Raw genomic sequence first — 21,518 nt, forward strand, 5'->3', positions numbered from 1 at the left:
GGCCTAGCATTGCTCGGACCCTATATACTTATCTTAACTTTATGTGCATAAATAAGAAAACACTAATAAAGATGTATCCTTATATATATATATATATATATATATATATATATATATATATATATATATATATAGTAATGTGATTGATAACTTAAAATTCAAATTAGAATTAAAAATTAAAAATCTGTTTCATAAGAAAGAACAACAACAAAGTCAATAATTTGTAGATCGTTTCGGAAACGATGTTTTATTGTGATAGACATTAAGCCACGGACAATAATTTTGACATATAGTTTTTTTTAAAACAAAGTCTCCTCATCAGCAAAAGTATTGGGTGTTTTTTTTTCTATGTAAAAGACACCACAAATAAACCTAGCAATGTTTAATTAAGTTAGATGTATCTGGAAAAAAATAAAATAAAAAGAAAAATATTTACTTGATAAGACATGTAATATGGGTTGAGAGTGAGTCCAGAATGAGTTTACAAATTGTTTCAGCTAGAGGAAAATCCTCAAAGAGGAAAAAATCCAACTAGCATCGTCAGAATTCATAGATGGACTAAGTTATAAAATCAAATAAGAATGGAAAAATCGATTTTTCCATTCTTATTTGATTTTATAACTTAGTCCATCTATGAATTCTGACGATGCTAGTTGGATTTGGGAAAATCGATGTGTTTTCGGCCAGAGATTGTGCTGGTAAGGAGTTAAAGTTCAACAATTTGATCTTTGAGAAATCTACCAAACTTCTCCGACAATTTTGAGTATAAACAATGTAAATTTTAGATATAGGTTCCTTGGACATGGGTCTAACTTAATATCTTTATTTGAGCTCAAAACAATACAGGTTAAGGGGTTATAATAGGGGTCAAAGTTTAAAAAAAATGAACCGCTGCGGTCTTTACCAAATTACTGATGATTTCTGGTCTAAACAGGAAATTTTACATATAGGGTATTCAGAGGGAGGGCAAGCTTTTTAATCGGTTTTGATCGAAAATTTGAGCTACCAATATATAAATTTATGTATGTATGTCTGCATGTCTGCCTAAAACTTTCGACAGAGGCGACGGATTTTCACAAGGTTAGTATTGTTTTGAAGCTCGGCATTTCAGACGACAAATGTCGAAAAATTGGCTAAAAACACTGGGCACTTTTCTACAGATAGGGGTCGCTTTTTTCCGCCGATATTTTTGAAATTGATTCCTTCTTTTCCATTGTCTAGCCTCAATTTAAACCTACGTGACTTCCGCTTTGGCGGTGGTCGTAACAGCAAAGACGTCACGTTTTCCCCCCATTCTTTTCTTCCTTCGTGGTACGGGTTCGAGTCTGCATTCCTACTACCATTTTCTTTCTTTTTTCTTTTCTGCTCAACTTACACCTCCAAACACTCAGGCAACGCCGGGCTCCCAGGCTTGTAATAGGATAAAAGTAATACGGCATTTTATTTATATGTGTCTTTTGCCGATATATCGCAGGTTATCTATTTTCGAATAATATCTAAATAAATAATGATAGTGATTGAAATTTAGCAGATGTAGTATATATATATATATATATATATATATATATATATATATATATATATATATATATATATATATATATATATTTCCAGTTGTTCGAGTAATACAACAACGAAAAAAGGTTACAACTGAAAAGAGTAGTAAACGTCACCGAGCAGGCAAGGGTCGCTCTGGTGTTTAATCCACACCTGAGATCAAAAGGTCTATGGTTTATATTATTTGGAGGGTGATTCGCGCACAACAAAAATGAAATCCAACCGAATTAAAAAAGCTCAATATTTAATAGAGAGTAGAGCTTATTATGAGAGAAAGAAAATTAAAACTGTAAGTTGAACTTTGCAGTCAAAATTTATTGTTCGACTGAATACTCCAAAAAACAAATAAATTTTGATTGTAAAGTTTAATTTTCTTTTTCTTATACGAAAGTTTAAATTTATGCTTAAAAAGTATTTACTTCAACAGTGCTCAATAAGTAAGTGGAGTTAGGTAGTAAGTTATAAAGTATATATGTCAATTAAGCTACACAGACTACTCCATGTGTTAAATTGTTATTTTTTTATTTTTCCCACTGTTCTTATCTTAGTTTCAATAAATTTTCTATGCTTATAAAAAGTTTCATTGCAATTTGGAAACTAGACATACAAAAACTGACAGTTTCAAATACGTATTGTAAACTTTTGCGGAGCACTGTATATATATATATATATATATATATATATATATATATATATATATATATATATATATATATATATATATATATATATAGCCCACTATTAATTTGTAAGCAAACTTATGGGTTGGGAACTGTAAGCGATGGGCTGCTGTGTATACACACTTGAGGAGAAATATTTACGGAACTGATCCGTGGTCCGATGGTTAGAACAGTCGACGGTTGTAGGTTCGATCAATAGCTGGGGAAAAGTGTATGTTTAGCCGCAGTGATGAGTTGTGATAAAACGAAACAGTACTGTATGTGGATGACAAATAAAATCCCCTCCCCTCTTTCGGGCGAGTACAATTTGCAAATATATTTTCCCCGGCGCGTATTTAAGCAATTAAGAAAAGCCCACTGTTAATTTGTTTGTAAACAAACTTATGGTTTGAGCACTGTTGTGGTGCTATTGTTACGTTGTTGCTATAATAAAGGGTTGAGTGTTTGTTGCGTAATCTCTAATAATGGATTAGAAGAGATGACGTGTTATATTATATATTTATGTTGTATCATAAAGGGAATCGTGTGTGAGTGACATTTATTTTCAGAACCTACCTCTGCTTCTTCGATGTTGGACCATCTGGAAATTCTCGTCCTGGAGGGAGACTTGATACCTGTTTTGGATGAAGACAAGACAAGGAATAAGATCTATAGTTTATTTCACTTTCCCAGATGTCTTGCAGAAGGTGGAAAGTGAAATCGGCCTGTGTGGGTTCTTCTTCTACACACGTCAGCGTTCGCCTCCCCCCCCGAAGGGGAGGAGAGAACAGCAAAGCCGTCCGCTATCGTTCAAATCCCAACCAAATCTCAACGATTCAGCTAACCTGATCACATGACTCGCACGCAATCCAATCAGCTGATCTTTTACTTCCGGTCAACGTGTCTACACTATAATTCCACTTTCCCCTCTCTCTCTCTCTCTCTCTCTCTCCCTCTCCCTCTCTCTATTCCTTAACACTATGACCTAGCCTCTTTTGAGGGAGCAGGGGGCTTGTACATTAATAAACAGTGTGCCTAACTTGGTCTGTGCTTGTGAGGTGCAGATGTGTTAAGCAGGTGTTTGTGATTTTTAAAATTTTCTGGTATGACTCAAGCCAAGAATTTTATAATATTGAACCAAGGCAAAGCGATATATTACCTTAGAATCTGAAAGATAAAACCCAAAAGACCTCATAGATATAAAAATAAAACAATGTTTAAATGTTATGTATGTATGTTCCTCCATATCCCCCTCTCTATTTCTCTATTTCTCTCTTTTACTCCCTTTTTCTCCCTTTAACTGAAGGAAGAAAGAAGTAAATATAATTCTATTGTTTTAAACAGTTGGCGCTTGCATTCTGGAGTCGGCGGGCGCGACATAGCATGCGTCTGCTCCTCATTGTTAAATCTTAAATAAATTATGCATATTTTATAAAAATGCATTTGTTCGCTATTTTTGTATAAGCGTTAAATTTCAGCATGCCATTAATGCCGACTGTAGGAAGATGCATGTAACGACGTGATGAAAACAAGGAGCGACCCATGCCAGCCAGTTATAGCCGACGACATCTCGGCCCATTGTGTTGATGTTTCCATGTGCTATCGTTTGGATATCGTTGGATATCGTTTATTCCCCGGGGAGCTGGTTGCGTTACCAGGACGTTCCTCAACCAAGTAACTCGCTCCGTGGAAGCGATAATACCATACTGTAAGCGACGGGCGGTTGCGATAATACCATACTGTAAGCGACGGGCGGATGCGAATTAATAAACACACGAGAAGAAATATTTACGGAACAGATTCGTCATCCGATGGTTAGCACAGCCGGCTTTCAACTCGATGGTTGAAGGTTCGATCTACGGCTGGTATGTCTAGCCGCACTGATGAATTGTGATACAATGAAACAGTACTGTATGTGAATACATATATATACAGGGTGGGCCAAAATAAGGGTCCTATTTTTAAAGTTATTCAAATATAAAGATAGGACCCTTATTTTTGCCCACCCTATATATATATATATATATATATATATATATATATATATAGAGAGAGAGAGAGAGAGAGAGAGAGAGAGAGTAGGTGCGTGAGAGAGATAACTGTGATAGGTCAATATCATTTCGCTACTTGCGCATATAATATTAAATAGCTAGCAGGATCTGTTAACTGGCGTTGCCCGGTTAAAGTATACCCCCGCCTCATGAAAAAAAAAACTTAAGTACGGTTGTGTTGGTGGCCACTCCCCACGGTAAGAACAGCTGTCGGATTAGACACCCCCAACCTTCGCAAGTTAATTAAAGTGCAATATGTAGGTATTTATATCTTGAAAACTACCTATCCGCGCCAATTATAAATTACCTTGTTTTAATGAGTATACTGGAAAACTTTTAAAACTTGTCATTCACAAGGAAATTTTGGAGTTTGATATAATGTAAATAAGTTGTAGAAGTGGGGAAAAAAACAAAAGAAACATAGCCCCTCCCCATCTCCCAAAACAGGTTCCCATTAATTTTACTATGCATATCTATATCCCCCCCACCAAAAAAAAAGAAACCCTCGACGGACAGTATGAAAAGTCCCGCCTCTAAAGTGAATAAGGTTAAAATGCTGTTCTTCTCTCACGTTCTTCCATGTTAGTGGCCAATGTTTGTAACTTTCAAAGTACATAAGGAACCATACAAAACCATTGTTTATAGAGAGATAGAGATAGATAAGAGAGAGGGAAAGAGCGATTGAACGAGAGAGAACAATACTTTCTTAAGTGAAGTTTATGCTGCACCTATAACTATGTACATTGTCATTTCTATGCTTTCCTTAGTAATTCAAAATTTATAATTTAAAACTGCAAGTGTCTCATTCAAAGAATGTGCACTGATTATCTAAATATCTACACCTAATAGCTGTTCTTGATATTTAAAATTCGTCTGAGGTTCGAGAATAATGTATTAAAATCTGTGTTTGCTATTCGTTTTCTTGTGAAGATATCTATTTGCAAATTTTATGTGCATGTTCTGCTACACGGGTATTCTGTTCCATGTGTATACATTGTAATAAGCTAGAGTGTGCTTTACCTATGCAGATATTTTGTACATCACATTGTTTAGTTAGTTACTGGTTTTCTTGAATATTACTTTTCTTGACTTATTTTGGTAATTATTATTTTAAGAAACATTATTATTATTATTATTATTATTATTATTATTATTATTATTATTATTATTATTATTTACCCACTAGGAGTTTTCAAATGATTGAATATCAGAGATCGCTAACTAGTAATAACATACATTGTTACCATAGAGCCAGTCTTTTAAGATATCCAACATTTTCCGCATTAGTCGCTAACAGTTGCAAAATTTTTTGCATTATTCAAACAGCTTTAAACCATTAATTTCCCACTAGAGACAATAGTCAGTCTTATCTGGAATTTAAATGACAATAAGCCTTCTGAAGATCCACGAATACATCGCATAGGTTTTCTAGTTGTTATTATTATTATTAATAGTAGTAGTACTAGTAGTATTTATTTATTTAATTTTTGTAAGTGCGTTTTATATTTATTGTAATATGGATATGATACCATTGCCTAAAACATTCTTGAGTATATAATTTTCGTTGGCAGTTTCTCTATATTTTTTAATATGTATTTGCATACTTTTGCAATATATATATATATATATATGTATGTGTGTGTGTGTGTGTGTGTGTGTGTGTGTGTGTGTGTGTGTGTGTGTGTGTGTGTGTGTGTGTGTGTGTGTGTGTGTGTGTGTGTGTGTGTGTGTGTGTGTGTGTGTGGAAACAAGGGAATCTATATACCCATCGAAGAATCAAAATTGTTGAGTTCGTGTAATACTATGCTTGACGATGAACTAGAGTGACGCCCAGTTTGCGCGTCGTGCCCGCGTGTCAACGAAATTCCTAATTGCGAAGACGTTGGTCCTAATAACATGATAAACCTTGACTTTGCAAAACGAAATCTAATGATAACAAAAGATTTTGAACAATAGATCAACACTGATCACCTTCTGAATTATAAGAGGTAATTTTCAAAAAGTGAGGTAATCCGATTGCCGTTCAATTTGTCAAACAATGGCTGCCGCGAAAACGTGAAGACATAATCAAGTGGTACAATAAAAATAGATATCAGGATTTCTGGAAAAAAATTATAGCATATGCACGTATACAGATACGTGAACATACATGCAAATACAATAAATAAATGTGGATAATAATACAAACCAAAATTAAACAAGAATTTTTTAGTGTTCCTATGGCGATGTATGGTAAAATCGAAGGGGATGTTTTTCTCAATGATGTTACTTTTTATACGGAAAATTATTTATTATGTAATTAATAACTGATAAACTGCTTTGAATACCGATGCCAAAAGAGAAGGAAGCAACGATATATATGCTTCGTCTAATCCAGCTCAAATCAGCATATGTACATTATGCTGATTAGAGCTGGATAAGGCGAAACATATATGCAGATATTATAATATATATATATATATACATATATATACATATATATTTACTATTTTATATATATATATATATATTTATATATACATTTATATATATATGTATATACATAATATAGATATATATAGGAATAAAAATTACAATATGTTTACCAAGGTAATCAAAATGGTAAACTTAAAATATATTATAAATATTAAAGAGTTAATATTTACAAGTGAAGTAATCTCAACCATATATATATATATATATATATATATATATATATATATATATATATATATATATATATATATATACACTAGCATTTCAGCTCGGCGTTATCCGGGTGTTTGGATGTGTATGTTGAGCAAAAAAAACAGCAAAAGTGGTAGTAGGAAGGCAGGCTCGAACCCGTACCGCAAAAGAGGAAAGAACGAGGTAAAACCTAACGTTTATACAGTTATGACCACCGCCAAACCGGAAGAAACATTTTTTAAATTAAGGCTAGACAATCTATAGGAGAGGATAACTTTTAAAAATATCGTCGAAAAAAGTGACCCACCCCTGTAGATAAGTGTCTAGTTGAAGGGAAAGCTATTTATGTTTTTAGCCAATCTTTCGATATTTGTCGTATGAAAGGTGGAACTTTAAAACGATACTGATCTTGGTAAAATCCGTCGCCTCCTTTGAAAGTTTAAGGAAGACATGCAAACAGACATACATACATACATTTATATATTGGTAACTAAAACTTTTCGACCCAAACTGATGAAAAAGCTTGCCCTATCTCTGAATACCCTTTATGTAAAATTTCAAATATTTAGACCAGAAATTGTCTGAGTAATTTGGAAGAACCCGCAGAGGTAAATTTTTTTAAATTTTGACCCTTATTATGATCCCTTAAAATTTATTGTTTTGGGCTCAAATCAGGTTATTAAGTTAAATCCATGTCCAAGGAACCTATATCTAAAATTTTAAGTGTGTAGACACAAAATTGTTGGATTAGTATGGTTGAGTTCTCAAACGTCAAATCGTTGAACATTGACCTCTTAATCGCCAAATGTCTGGCCAAAAATCGATCACATCGATTTTCCAAAATCTCAGTGCCCTGTATATCAAATTCCGAGTCTGTAGACTTAAAATTGACAGAGTTATTGCGTAGGGAAATGTACACAGACACACAGACACACAGACACGTTCACTTATATATATATATACATATATATATATATATATATATATATATATTATTCTGTGTATTTATATTCATATTAAAAACCCTTCTTTCTATTTATTTAAAAAGTAAATACAACTTTGTTATACATGGTTACTTGAATTGAATTCATTTACAAAAGATTTTGCTTATGTGAATGTTCTTTTAAGCGTTCATTTTAATTAATTCCCTATTAGTTTTATTTAATTTTCTTATGGGATGATCATCTTAAGTTAACTATCACGTACAATTATATAAATGCAGATGTTCTATATGGTTTATACTTGCGTAATATTTGCGTTAAAAGCTTATAGTAAATACAAAACTTATTCTGTATATACTGTTGTATGCGTATATATGTATTTGTTTTAAAAATTTGCCTACTAAACTCCTCTGTTTGTGTTTGGTCTACAGACATAAAACTATAGAGAGTATTCGAACTCATGCGAAATATTATATTTGGGTTTTAGCCGGGAAAAACTTTGCAAAACTTACCAGATTAAGGTCGAACGTCGGCATTACGAATATACATGCCGATTGCATAATTTCACCCCGAAATCACTGCTTCGTGATAGATACATTTGTCAGGAGTGTATTCATACTCATACGTATGTATACACCTGAATACAAATACAACTCAAATATATTAATATATATATATATATATATATATATATATATATATATATATATATATATATATATATACTCGCATGCCACGTATTGTATAATACATTTATTACAATAGGATATGCGGTGAAGCATTTTTATTATATACTAGCATGATTGCTCGGCATTGCCCGGGTGTTTAGACGTGTATACTGAGCAAAAAAAGAAAAAACGGCCAATCTTTTTAACTTTGATCCCTATTATGACCCCTTAAAATGATTGTTTTGGGCTCATATCAAGTTCTTAAGTTAGATACATATCCAAGTAACCAATATCTAAAATGTAAAGTGTTTAGACTCAAAATTGTCGGAGGAGTTTGGTAGAGTTCTCAAAGGTCAAATCGTTGAACTTTGACCCCTTAACAGCGAAATTTCTGGCCGAACCTCAATCACATCGATTTTTCCAAATCTCAGTACCTTGTATATCAAATTTTGAGTCTGTAGACTAAAAATTGACAGAGTTATTGCGTAGGGAAATGTACACAGACACACAGACACGTTCACTTTTATATGTTATACTAGCATTTCAGCCCGGCGTTGCCCGGGTGTTTGGGTGTGTATGCGGAGCAAAAAAAAGTGGTAGTAAGCAGGCAGGCTCGAACCCGTACCGCAACGGAGGAAAAGAACGGGGTAAAACCTAACGCTTATTCTGTTACGACCACCGCCAAACCGGAAGCGACATTTTTTTTTTAAATTAAGGCTAGACAATCTATAGGAGAGGATAACTTTCAAAAATATCGGCGAAAAAAGTGACCACCCCTGTAGAAAAGTGCCTAGTTGGAGGGGAAGATATTAATGTTTTTAGCCAATTTTTCGATATTTCTCGTATGAAAGGTCGAACTTTAAAACGATACTGATCTTGGTAAAATCGGTCGCCTCTTTTGAAAGTTTAAGGAAGACATGTAAACAGACATACATACATACATTTATATATTGGTAACTAAAACTTTTCGACCCAAACTGATGAAAAAGCTTGCCCTATCTCTGAATACCCTTTATGTAAAATTTCAAATATTTAGATCAGAAATTGTCTGAGTAATTTGGAAGAAACTGCAGAGGCCAATTTCTTTTAAATTTGACCCCTATTATGATCCCTTAAAATTTATTGTTTTGGGCTCAAATTTAAGTTAGATCAATGTCCAAGTTAAGTTAGATCAATGTCCATCTATTAAGTTAGATCCATGTCCAAGGGACCTATATCTTTAATTTCAATGTCGTATGGTAGAGTTATCAAATCGTTGAACATTGACCCCTTAATCGCCAAATTTCTGTCCCAAAACCGGTCAGATCGATTTTCCCAAATCTCAGAACCCTGTATATCAGATTTCGAGTCTGTTGACTAAAAATTGACAGAGGTATTGCATACGAAAATGTACACAGACACACAGACACACAGATGAACAGACACGTTCACTTTTATAGATATATAGATATAGATAGATTTATACTGTTCTGTTTAACGTGATGGGGTGTGTTGTTTTAATACTTGAAGTGTATGTTTGCATTTGTTCCATTTTTGTGGATGTTAGTAGAGACCGTAGATTCGGGGGCTGTGTTCTTGCACTGAGTGGAAGCGTGTTGTATATTGTGTTGAGGGTGGGGACATTCTACACTTGTCTGAATACCTGTTTGAGTGGGTTTTGAAGTTTGTCAGTGTTGTTGTTGTAGCCTAATGCCATTGGTATTTTGGGTATGATATGTTGCGTTTGTATGTAAGTGGATTTAGCCTGCTTATATTTTCTACTTTCCTAATTGATTTTTTTTTATTATTCTAAGGGGGTAATTTCTATGAAGGAAGTGGTTGGCCAGGATTCCTACTTGTTTTTCCTACTTCATCGAGTCTGAGCAGATTCTTTGGACACGCAGGCACTGGCTGTATATAATAGATTATTTATATTGATAGGATGACAACTATTAAAATTAAGGTAACCATTGCCGTCGGTGGGTTTGGTGTAACGTGATGTTGTGATATATATATATATATATATATATATATATATATATATATATATATACATATATATATATATATATATATATTTATATATATATATACTGTAAGTTTGGATATTTCATTTTTTCATTATAATCCAATTGTTAGATTATTTGTAAGTTGATCATATAAGAAGTCGTTTTTTATAAAATCAAAATTAAAAATAACAATAAAAATGTGAATAAAAAGAAAAAGAAAAACAAAAAGAAAAAAGAAAGAAGAGAAAAACGAAAAAAGAGTTAGGATGTTTACATTGCCATACGAAATGGGAGAGGGTGAACACATTTGAAATCATCTATAAAGAAGTGTCTGGGAAGAAGAGTGTAAAAATTCGAATCGTGTCAGTCGTAAAAGAAACATCAATTTTGTTTTTCTGTTCTTTCTTTTTCTTTTTTTTTTGTATTTCTCCTTTTTCTTTTTTTTTTTCGTTTTCTTATTCTTTTTCTTTTTATTCTTCTTTATTCTGATAAGTCTTTACGTCCTAACCCCCGCCCTTTCGTTTTCTATGTCTGGAGTCTAAAAATGTCGCTTAACTCCTCACCCCGTCTCTTTTAAATTCAACGTTTTTTTTTAAATAAAATTAAAAGTACCTCCTCAATATTCCCATTTGAAAACCAGACGCCTTACGTGCTACACAAACTTTATTACGTCGCCTGACGAGGACTTTTGGTTCTTATCGACCAATTATCTGAAAGATTAGCATATTCTGTGTAGTGACTATATAATATTTTTCTATACAAATATTTTTTTTTTATTATTGAGCACTTTTTCGTTTTTATTCACAAGTTTTCTATCTTGAACTTTAACTTGATATATATATATATATGTATATATATATATATATATATATATATATATAATGACTAAATAAAGACCAATTAACATTGTTAAAACATTAAAAATTAAAAAATGCTAGCTTACTATGTTTCGTTTCCCACTCAACAAACTAAATTGAGGAATACTGCTGTTAAAAAGTATTAAATATGGCGGGGGAGAGAAGAAATTAATATAAAAAAAGAAAATAAACAGAGAAACTTAGAACTGCACGCCTGTGGAACTCTGTTCCGTCTGCCTGCTTCCCTCCGGACTACAACTTGGATGTCTTCAAGTCCAATGTTAACAAATTTCTAATGAACCGCCCCCTTAAGTAAACATTTCAGCAAATCTCCTCACTAACGTAATGTACTTGCAATAACCCTTATCCCTGAGTGGCTTCCGGGCCTTGATAAGTGGTGATCACTGTGTAAAAAAAAAAAAAATTCATATAGAAATCAAATTAATCCCTAAGAGATTTTCTTGTTGCGAGTAATAAGAAAATTTCAAGGCTTTTCAAGTTTTAGATAAAGAGGCGAGTAAGACCTGTTCAGAATCGTAAATATTTCAGCACTGAAATTCAAGGCACACGTTTGGTTATTTATGAGGTGCTTGCAAATCGCAGAACCGTATGTATTACTCATAGCATCTGAAGATGAAAACTTTGCATAACTAATCTTTGATGGTAGGTTTTGTTTTAAGCGAAAATCCAATCTTTGCGATGTCCGCTCAACATTGTGCCCGCTGCAACTACATTTGAATAAATAAATAATAGAAATATTATGGTGTGAGCAAAACATCCTTGCAAATGGACGACAACATCGGCCTAGTTGAAAAAACAATACGTTGGTTGGATGCAAAATAAAATCGTTGTACAGATACAGATATTTGCTTTTCAAATCGGTCACGTCGGTATTACCTAGCCAAGGTAGGCGAAGGTAAATAGGACGTCTATTGACAACAGTTTATTTAAATTTGTAAAAATTGGAAATTTGCTTTTTTAATAATAGATTCAACTATGTCTAAGGGGTAACCATTTTAGCAATGGGTCTAAGTAATGAATTTAAGCTCGTCATCAGGATTGGCTTCGGAACAAATATCAAAGCACTATGTATTAAGGTCTTAATTATTTTTTTATATATAGGACAAAATGAGTCCCAGCGTATATACAGACCGGTAAATGTTGGTTTACAGTAAACGGAAGTAAGAAAACATTAAAAAGTCTTGGAAACAAGAACATCTAAAAACGGAAGTGTAGAATTGTTTTCTTTGTCTACCGTAAAGGTTGGATGAATGTTATTAAGGGACGCAAAAAAGCATCCGTTTTTGTCTCGTTGTCGGATAGGCAAAAAATGCCATCAACGTAACGAAAGTAAAGGTCTGGTTCATGGAAACCAAATAATAGACCCTCTTCGTGATAACCTACAAAGATATTAGCCAAAGCTGGTCCCAATGGAGAACCCATGGCTACGCAATATATTTGTTTGTACATAATATCATTAAAGATGAATTCAACATAGTGGCGAATTTCATCAAATCTACGAACATATTTGCGATAATTGGGGGAGTTGGAAATTAACTCCGATATAGGGCGTCAGCACATATATTAAAATCTCCAACAGTGGAACGCAAGTGAAGAGACTAGAAATATCAAAAGAACACATAATTTTTTTCAGAATGAGTTTAGTTTCCATAAAGTTGGCAAAAGCAAAAGAATATTTCATGCAAAAACGGGGTATCAAGTACTTTTCAACCTTTTAGCTAATAATAATGACAACCTCAGAGCCTTGTCGGGTTATGTGACAGCTAAAGATTTATTATGGCGAAGTGTTTTGATTATACGACAATGTTCACGTCGTCATTTTGATCTACAAAACGAAACTGGCGTGCCAGCATACACGTGTGCGACGTCATTTAGTTTCGCATTCAAGTCAGTGACCTTAGAGTTGAAAATAAAAGAAAGTTTTTCTAATTCGGATAAAAAAGACTACAAATTCAGCGTATATCTCTTCTCGCTTTGGGGATATAGGAGGATTGTGTTATCTATAATATAAAGCAGAACGTATGTGTGTATGTGTGTGTGTGTGTGTGTGTGTGTGTGTGTGTGTGTGTGTGTGTGTGTGTGTGTGGTCACGAATAGGTTCCTATATGGTTGACTATTTAAAAAAAACTGATTATATATAATGATAGATGTATCGACACAGAGGAATGGATATGTTTGATCTGGCAGAACGGTGGTTAATAAAAATTGTGGGTTCTGCGTACACGCATGGTCCACAAAGTATGGAAATAAAAAAATTAAAAATAAAAAAACGTTTTATTTTTGTTTTTTTTTACATAGGCATCACAACATTATCAAGGCCAAGAGGCCACTCAAGGATAAGGGTTAAAGAGTGTACAGTAGAAATTGGACAATATAGTAATCATTAGTAATGAAAATTTGGTAAATTTGATAACTTATATAGAACGGCTCATCAAGAACTTATTTACGTTAGGCTTGAAGACAACCATATTGTAGTCAGCCGGAAAGCAGGAAAACGGAAGACAATTCCACAGGCGTGCAGTTCTAAGAAAGAAGCTTTGTTCATGGAATCTTCGTTTAGGTTTAGGCACAGATAAAGAGTGGGGGAATTGTTGATAGTGTTCACAGCTAGACGAGTGTTTCTTGTGAAATTTTGGCGAGGGGGGACCATAGATTGAAGCTCCGTCGAACACTTTTCATGAAAATAACGATACATCAGAGACAAACTCGCAACATCTCTTCTGTGAGATAGAGGTTACAAGGAGGAGAAAAGGACATCTCCTACGAGGCTACGAAGTCTATTTTGAACTCTATCAAGGCAGGACAAGTCCTTTCTAGCAGCTCCTGCCCAGATGTGGCAACAGTATTCCATCCTTGGACGTACCTGGCTCTTATATAGATAGAGAATAGCACCAGCAGTGAGATATTTACCGGATCGATAGAAAGATCCCACCATTTTTCCAGCGGCCTTGGCAACAGATTTGATGTACGTGTTCCATTTAAGATCAGGAGTAATGGTCAAGCCCAGAAGCTTGTCAAAACTTGAGGCCTCCTGAAGACAAGAGCCATTCATTTCAATTGATGCCAGATGTGGATCAGAATGTTGATGATGTAAAGAGAGAAGCTTGGTTTTAGATGCATTAAAAGTAACCAGACACTCCTTACCCCATTGTACTACGTGCTCAAGATCAGAAGAGGGAGAATTGGAGAGAACTTGGTCGTTTACTGTCTGAGATGTGCTACCATAAATGGTAGTGTCGTCAGCATAAATGTCTACAAATGATGTAAGGATGTGATTTGGAATATCATTAATGTAGATCAGGAAAAGAGTTGGGCCCAGGATGGACCCCTGAGGGACACCGGCATTAATACTTTGAGCTTCTGATTTTTGCCCCTCAACTACTACTCTTATGAACCTATCAGAAAGAAATGATTTAATAATTGAGAAGACTTTTCCAGCTATACCATAGCTAGCGATCTTATGAAGTAAACCTTTATGCCATACCCTATCAAAGGCTTTAGATATGTCAAGAGCAATTGCCCTAGAAAGATTGCCTAGATTATATGTTATCTGCTAGGAAAAATTTTAATGAATTTTATCCAATCCCAAGGCATGCCAAGTAATCAGCTAATATACATGTCACGCTAGTGCTATGCCATACCATCCCTGGCGACGCTGGGTATTTTGCAATACATAATCTGTGTTAAATACAGAAGTAATCAACCATCTCAACAAAAATAACCTTCTTAGTGACACTCAATATGGTTTCCGTTTTGCTAGATCTACAGCAGATGTGCTTACAGTTATATCGCATAGGATTAGCAAATCTCTCGACGGTGGCAATCTTCCTAGTGATCGTTGTAATTTAGATATATAATAAGCTCGATAGTTAAATGTCCTAGAGCTAATTCAATATTAAGTAATGTGATTGATAATTTAGAATTTAAAAATCAAATTTTAATTAAATTAAAAATCCGTTTCATAAGGAGGAACAACAACAAAATCAATTATCTGTACGATCGTTTCGGAAAACAATGCTTTTTATTGTGGTATACATCAAGTTATGTACAATAATTATATATAGTTTTTTGATAAGCAAGGTCTCCTCATCAGCAAATTTTGAAGGGTTTTTATTAAATTTAAAAGACACCATAAATAAACCTAGCATTAAAAGTAAGGCAGATGTATCTGAAAAAAAATTGAAATAAAAGGTCTGGATTTAAAATTCATAAGAAAATTAATATGGGTTAGAGATAGAAATAAGTAGAAAAATATATATTTTTGAATTTACATCTAAATCAAAAATACGCTAACAAACACTTTATTGCACGGGCATCCCCCCCTTTTAAAATTCATCATTCAATAAGATAAAAAGCTATAGCAAACATCTAAATGACTATTTTAACCACAGTTCCTGATTTAAAAAAACGAAAAATTAAAAGGTAAATATCTCTGTATATTTTTAAAGCAAATTTATTATGTAAAGTCTAGCGATCTGGGGAAGAAACTACTCGAGTGGAAGGCTCTCTGACATCTAGGGATCTCTACTGTGAAAGGGTGGGATTTATCTGCTCGTCGGGTCTGTCGGGGGTATTTACGTCGAGGGGCTACAAGTGCTTGCAGTTTGTCAGAGCATTCACCGTTTAAGTACTTGTGGAACATGCAGAGGGATGCAACATTTCGTCGATGGGACAGAGGATGAAGCTTAGATGACAGTTCAAGACCTATTAGATTCGCGACTCTCTCTTTTAAAACTCCTTCGTCATGAAATAAGAGGACTTACTTCATTTTCATTTCTAAGAACTATTGATGGACAAACTGTTGGCAAACATTATATTGTTTTACATTGTTTACGTTCTCTTTGCAATTGAGAAATTGAAATGAGTTCATTATTGCAGATAATAGAATCTCCGTTTTTTCTGCTTCTCTAAAAACATGTATTTTGTTGGTCACTCTTAGCTACGAAGAACAACAAAGGTGATATAAAAATATATTTTTCTGCAAGCCTTTATTTTTTTTTTCATCATATTTTGCTTTAGTTTCGATACTTTAAAATTTGAAGTTATTTCTTTACACGCACACCCCCTTTAAATAACCTTTATACTATCATACATCAGTGTTCGTTTTATGAAGGCTCTTTTTGAACCCAGTCATCGACGGATATTTCTGCTGATTTTAAAAAGGAAGCACAAAATAAGTGGGCAGTCCTTAATCCGCGGAGTTTTGAAGAAATACTTTCCTTCTCATCAGATGTAGGATTTAGCGAAATGCGGGATCGGATTTTGCTTGCAAAAGTATTTAATGAAACTACAAGTAAGTCATATTGGTAACAAATAGTGAAGTACAGGGAATATGGACGAGAAAAAGGTGATTTTACGTGAATGGATAGTCTGGTGAAGGGTAAAATATCCAATATATATATATATATATATATATATATATATATATATATATATATATATATATATAAAGAGATAGGGAGATAGAGAGAGGAAAAACATTTTACAAAACGACAATATAAAGATATTTACTAATGCATATAAATTTAATCGTTGGTTCAATGGGAAAAATACATCAATAATACATCAATTGTGATAAATATGCTCTTTATACTTAGGTATTTCGAAGCCAAATATATCTTATCACAGGAGGAAAGAAAGCGCTAGGTAACATATTAGAGAAGTGGCGTTTAGCGATACCTACATTAGGAACGGAATAATAGGGCGTGAAGGGAAGATAGTAAAATATTATAAATGTGGCGGGCGGACACACGTATTAAACACATATCCCATAACCTACCATTATCATATTACATAAAACTTATATCCACTATGTGATATTCAAAATTTTCACTGTATATCACTTTAATCACTGTAGTTCTCCTATCGTCGTCCCTATACATGTTACATGGTAAGGGCTGTCCCCTTTTCATGTAAGTATAAAAATAGAGAGATTTAGTTAAAATGAAAATGAAATAGAATAGACGAAATTCGAACCTCGTAATTTAGGTTTAGAAATAGATTACGAGAGAGAATTAGCAAATGGAATGTAAAAAACAAACCACTGTTTAGCTTAGAGATAAAATAGTTTTAAGAAAAGAATGTGCATTGTCAATTCTGTTATGAAAATTCAATTGAAGAATGCAACTATAAGATAATTTAATAAACATGTTTTTAACATATTGGAAATATAGGTTACTGGGAATATAGGTTAAAATTCCTTTTGTAAGCAAAGGAAAGAGTTTTGGACACGCATTTCCAGAACACGTGAAAGAAGACACATGTTTTAACATGTGTATGACGTCATGGAAAATGGGAAGTTCTAGATATAGATAGAAAAACTTTAAGCGGGGAGAAACTGAGGGAGAGTCTGATAGAGAGTCTGAGGACGACAGACGACTGTCTGGACATGGAAGTCGAACGTCTGAAAGCGAGACGGTCACCTTTGAAACATAGTACGTAAAACTGTGAATTCTTGACTAAAAAAAAAACACCGCCGGTCGAAGAAGAAATAAACCCATCATGTGTTTTTACAAATGTCGTCTTTGTGTTGTAATTCTACCAAAAGGTAAAGTGGAAATTGTCATTATACGTCTTGTATATCATGTGTTTTAAAATGTCTTTACATACACAATGTGAACTCGACATCTCATATCTACAATGTGAACACTAAGACTATCTCAACACTACCTCCTCACTAACACTTCTAAGTATGAACATTTTATATACATGAATCTCTTCATAACACGAACACAGAACTCAACATCTCTCTTAATAAGACTCTCTCTTAATAAGACATAACAAACAACAACAAGAACAAGAATAAGAACAATAATAATAATAACAATATATAACACATAAGTTCCATCTAAATTGTTGAGCTTTGCATTATCTTGATACGTCTCCTTTAAAAGAACCTATTTAAATCTTTTTTCGCTCCTTCTATAGACAAAAAAGTTTTAATATTTTTAACACATTCTTTAGAAACCCAGTTCTGATTTGAAAAATGTGTTAATATTTTATAACATGTTCTTCATCTTTATTGATCAAAGAAATCACGTGAGAATAGCAATATATATATATATATATATATATATATATAATAAGAAGGAGAGAAATAAAAATTGTATTTATTGTTGTTTTATATATATGTATATTTAGAGAGAGAGAGAGACAGAGAGAGAGAGAGAAAGAGAGAGATGTATAAATAAGAATATATGCATGCATATGTGCGTGTGCACTCTAAATGCACTGTGTCTTTGGTTATTGCGTCCATTTTAGTAGTATTGATTACTTTTGTGTCTTGATGAATATATTAGAATCGTTGTCTTTGAATTGGAATGTAATTGAAGGAAGACGACTCCACCAAGAATGAATCAACTGACATTCCCTAACTCGAAAAGAAGATGAATTATCTATTCTTTAATTTAATACAACTGACTTCAAAGCAAATTGCCGCCTCTTTGATGGCACTGGAATCTGTCGTCATCCATTAATATTTTATCAGCAGCGACCGAACTCCTCAGCATGCAGAGATACACATACACACACGCACGCACGCACACACATCCACATACACGCACACATACGCACACACATATACAAATATATATATTATGTGTCTTCGTATAAATCACGCACACACACACACACACACACACACACACACACACACACACATATATATATATATATATGTATATATATACTAGCAAAAGTACCCGTCGTTCACTTGGTTCAAAAAAGCCTACAGAAAATGGATTTTGATTTATGAAAGTATGATAGGTTATGAAAAGGAAGGGCAGTCGAATTTAGGGGCATCAAAACCAAAGAAAAATATTATGAGAGTAAAAATAAAATAGATAAACACCATAATTTATTATACCATACCTGTTCACACTGAAACACTTATCACAATATTCTGGGGATCTATATTAAAAAAAAGCTTGTTAAACTTTGTGACATATTTCCATTCTATGGAGGCCACCTGCGAACGAACACCCCCTAATTTTATTATACCGTATTTCTTCAAACTGAAACATAATTATCAAAGTATACTTACGTAGAGAGATATGAAAAGTCTTTATTAACGTTTGTGCCTATTTCGAACCTATGGAGGCCAGGCGCGAACACAGATCCCACAATTTTATTATACCATCCCTATTTAAGTTAAAACATACTTGTCAAAGTATTATTATGTACATCTGCATAAAAAACAGTTGTACACGTTTGTTTTTTTTTTGTTTTTTTTCCATACTATGTGGACACGGCGCGTACGTAGACCCCACAGTTTTAATGAATCATCATTATGCAAGATAAAACATACTCATTTCTGTGTCTCGATACATCTTCTATCATTATATGTGATCAGTTTTCTATAATAGTCAACCATATAGGAGCCTATTCGTGACCAGACACACAGATAGACGTTCAGCTTTATATTATAGACTAGCAAAAGTACCCGTCGTTGGCTGGGTTTCAAAAACAGCCTACGGAAAATGGACTCTGATTTATGAAAGTATGACAGGTGATGAAAAGGAAGGGTTGTAAAGAATTTGGAGGTATCAAAACTAAAGCAAAATATGATGAAAGTAAAAATTAAATAGATAAACCCCATAATTTATTATACCATACCTGTTCGCACTGAACCACTTATCACAATATTCTGGGGATCTATATTAAAAAAATCTTGTTAAACTTTGTGACATATTTCCATTCTATGAAGGTCAGGCGCGAACGACCCCGCCCCCTAATTTTATTATACCATATTTCATCAAACTGAAACATAATTATCAAAGTATACTTACGCAGATAGATATGAAAAGTCTTTATTAAAGTTTGTGCCTATTTCGATTTTATGGAGCCACGCGCGGACGGAGACCCCACAATTTTATTATACTATCTTTATTGAAGTTAAAACATACTTATTAAAGTATTATTATGTACATCTATATCAAAAACACTTGTGAACGTTTTTTTTTTAATTTTCAATTTTTTTTCCATACTTTGTAGACCAGGCGCGTAAGCAGACCCCACAATTTTAATTAATCATCATTATGCCAGATCAAACATATCCATTCCTGTGTCTTGATATATCTTCTATCATTATATGTGATCAGTTTTCTATAATAGTCAATCATCTAGGAGTCGTGACCAGACACACACACAGACGTTCAGCTTTATATTATAGATATATATACAATAAGAATTACAGCTAAGTTTATCAATAATCAAAGATGGCAAAACTAAAGTATATTATAAATATTGAAGAGTTAATATTTATAAAGTAATCTCAACTCCACGGATTAAGGACCATTCCACTTGTTTTTACCTTCGTTTTTGAAATTAAATATATTTTTAACTCTTTTTCAAAATGTTTTTAACATGTTTAACTACTTGTTCTTATATAAATATATATACATAGTAATTTATAAAGTATATATGGCGATTAAGCTACAGTGAATATTCCGCGTTTCATCCACTCTAGGATTCTTCAGGCTTATGCACCTATGTATATATATATATATATGTATATATATATATATATTAAGTAATGTGATTGATAATTTAAAATTTGAAAATCACATTATAATTAAATTAAAAATCCGTTTCATAAGAAGGAACAACAACAAAATCAATTATCTGTACGATCGTTTCGGAAAACAATGCTTTTTATTGTGGTAGACATCAAGTTACGTACAATAATTACATATAGTTTTTTAATAAGCAAGGTCTCCTCGTCAGCAAATTTTGAAGGGTTTTTATTAAATTTAAAAGACACCATAAATAAACCTAGCATTAAAAGTAAGGTAGATGTATCTAAAGAAAAATTGAAATAAAAGGTCTGGATTTAAAATTTATAAGAAAATTAATATGGGTTAGAGATAGAAAAGAAATAGAGTAAAATATAGATTTGAATTTAAATTACAAGTTTGCTTTAAGTACCACATTTCAAATATATATATGCATATATATGAAAAAATAGAGACACATATATATATATACATAGATATACAGGTATATATATATAAAAATATATATAGAAATTTACCTTTTAATTTTTCGCTTTTTGAAATCAGGAACTATGGTTAAAATACTCATTTAGATGTTTGCTATAGCTTTTTACCTTA

This window comes from Euprymna scolopes, chromosome 2, assembly GCF_053919585.1.
Source record: "Euprymna scolopes isolate OS-2025 chromosome 2, ASM5391958v1, whole genome shotgun sequence".
In the NCBI taxonomy this organism is placed as follows: Eukaryota; Metazoa; Mollusca; class Cephalopoda; order Sepiida; family Sepiolidae; genus Euprymna; species Euprymna scolopes.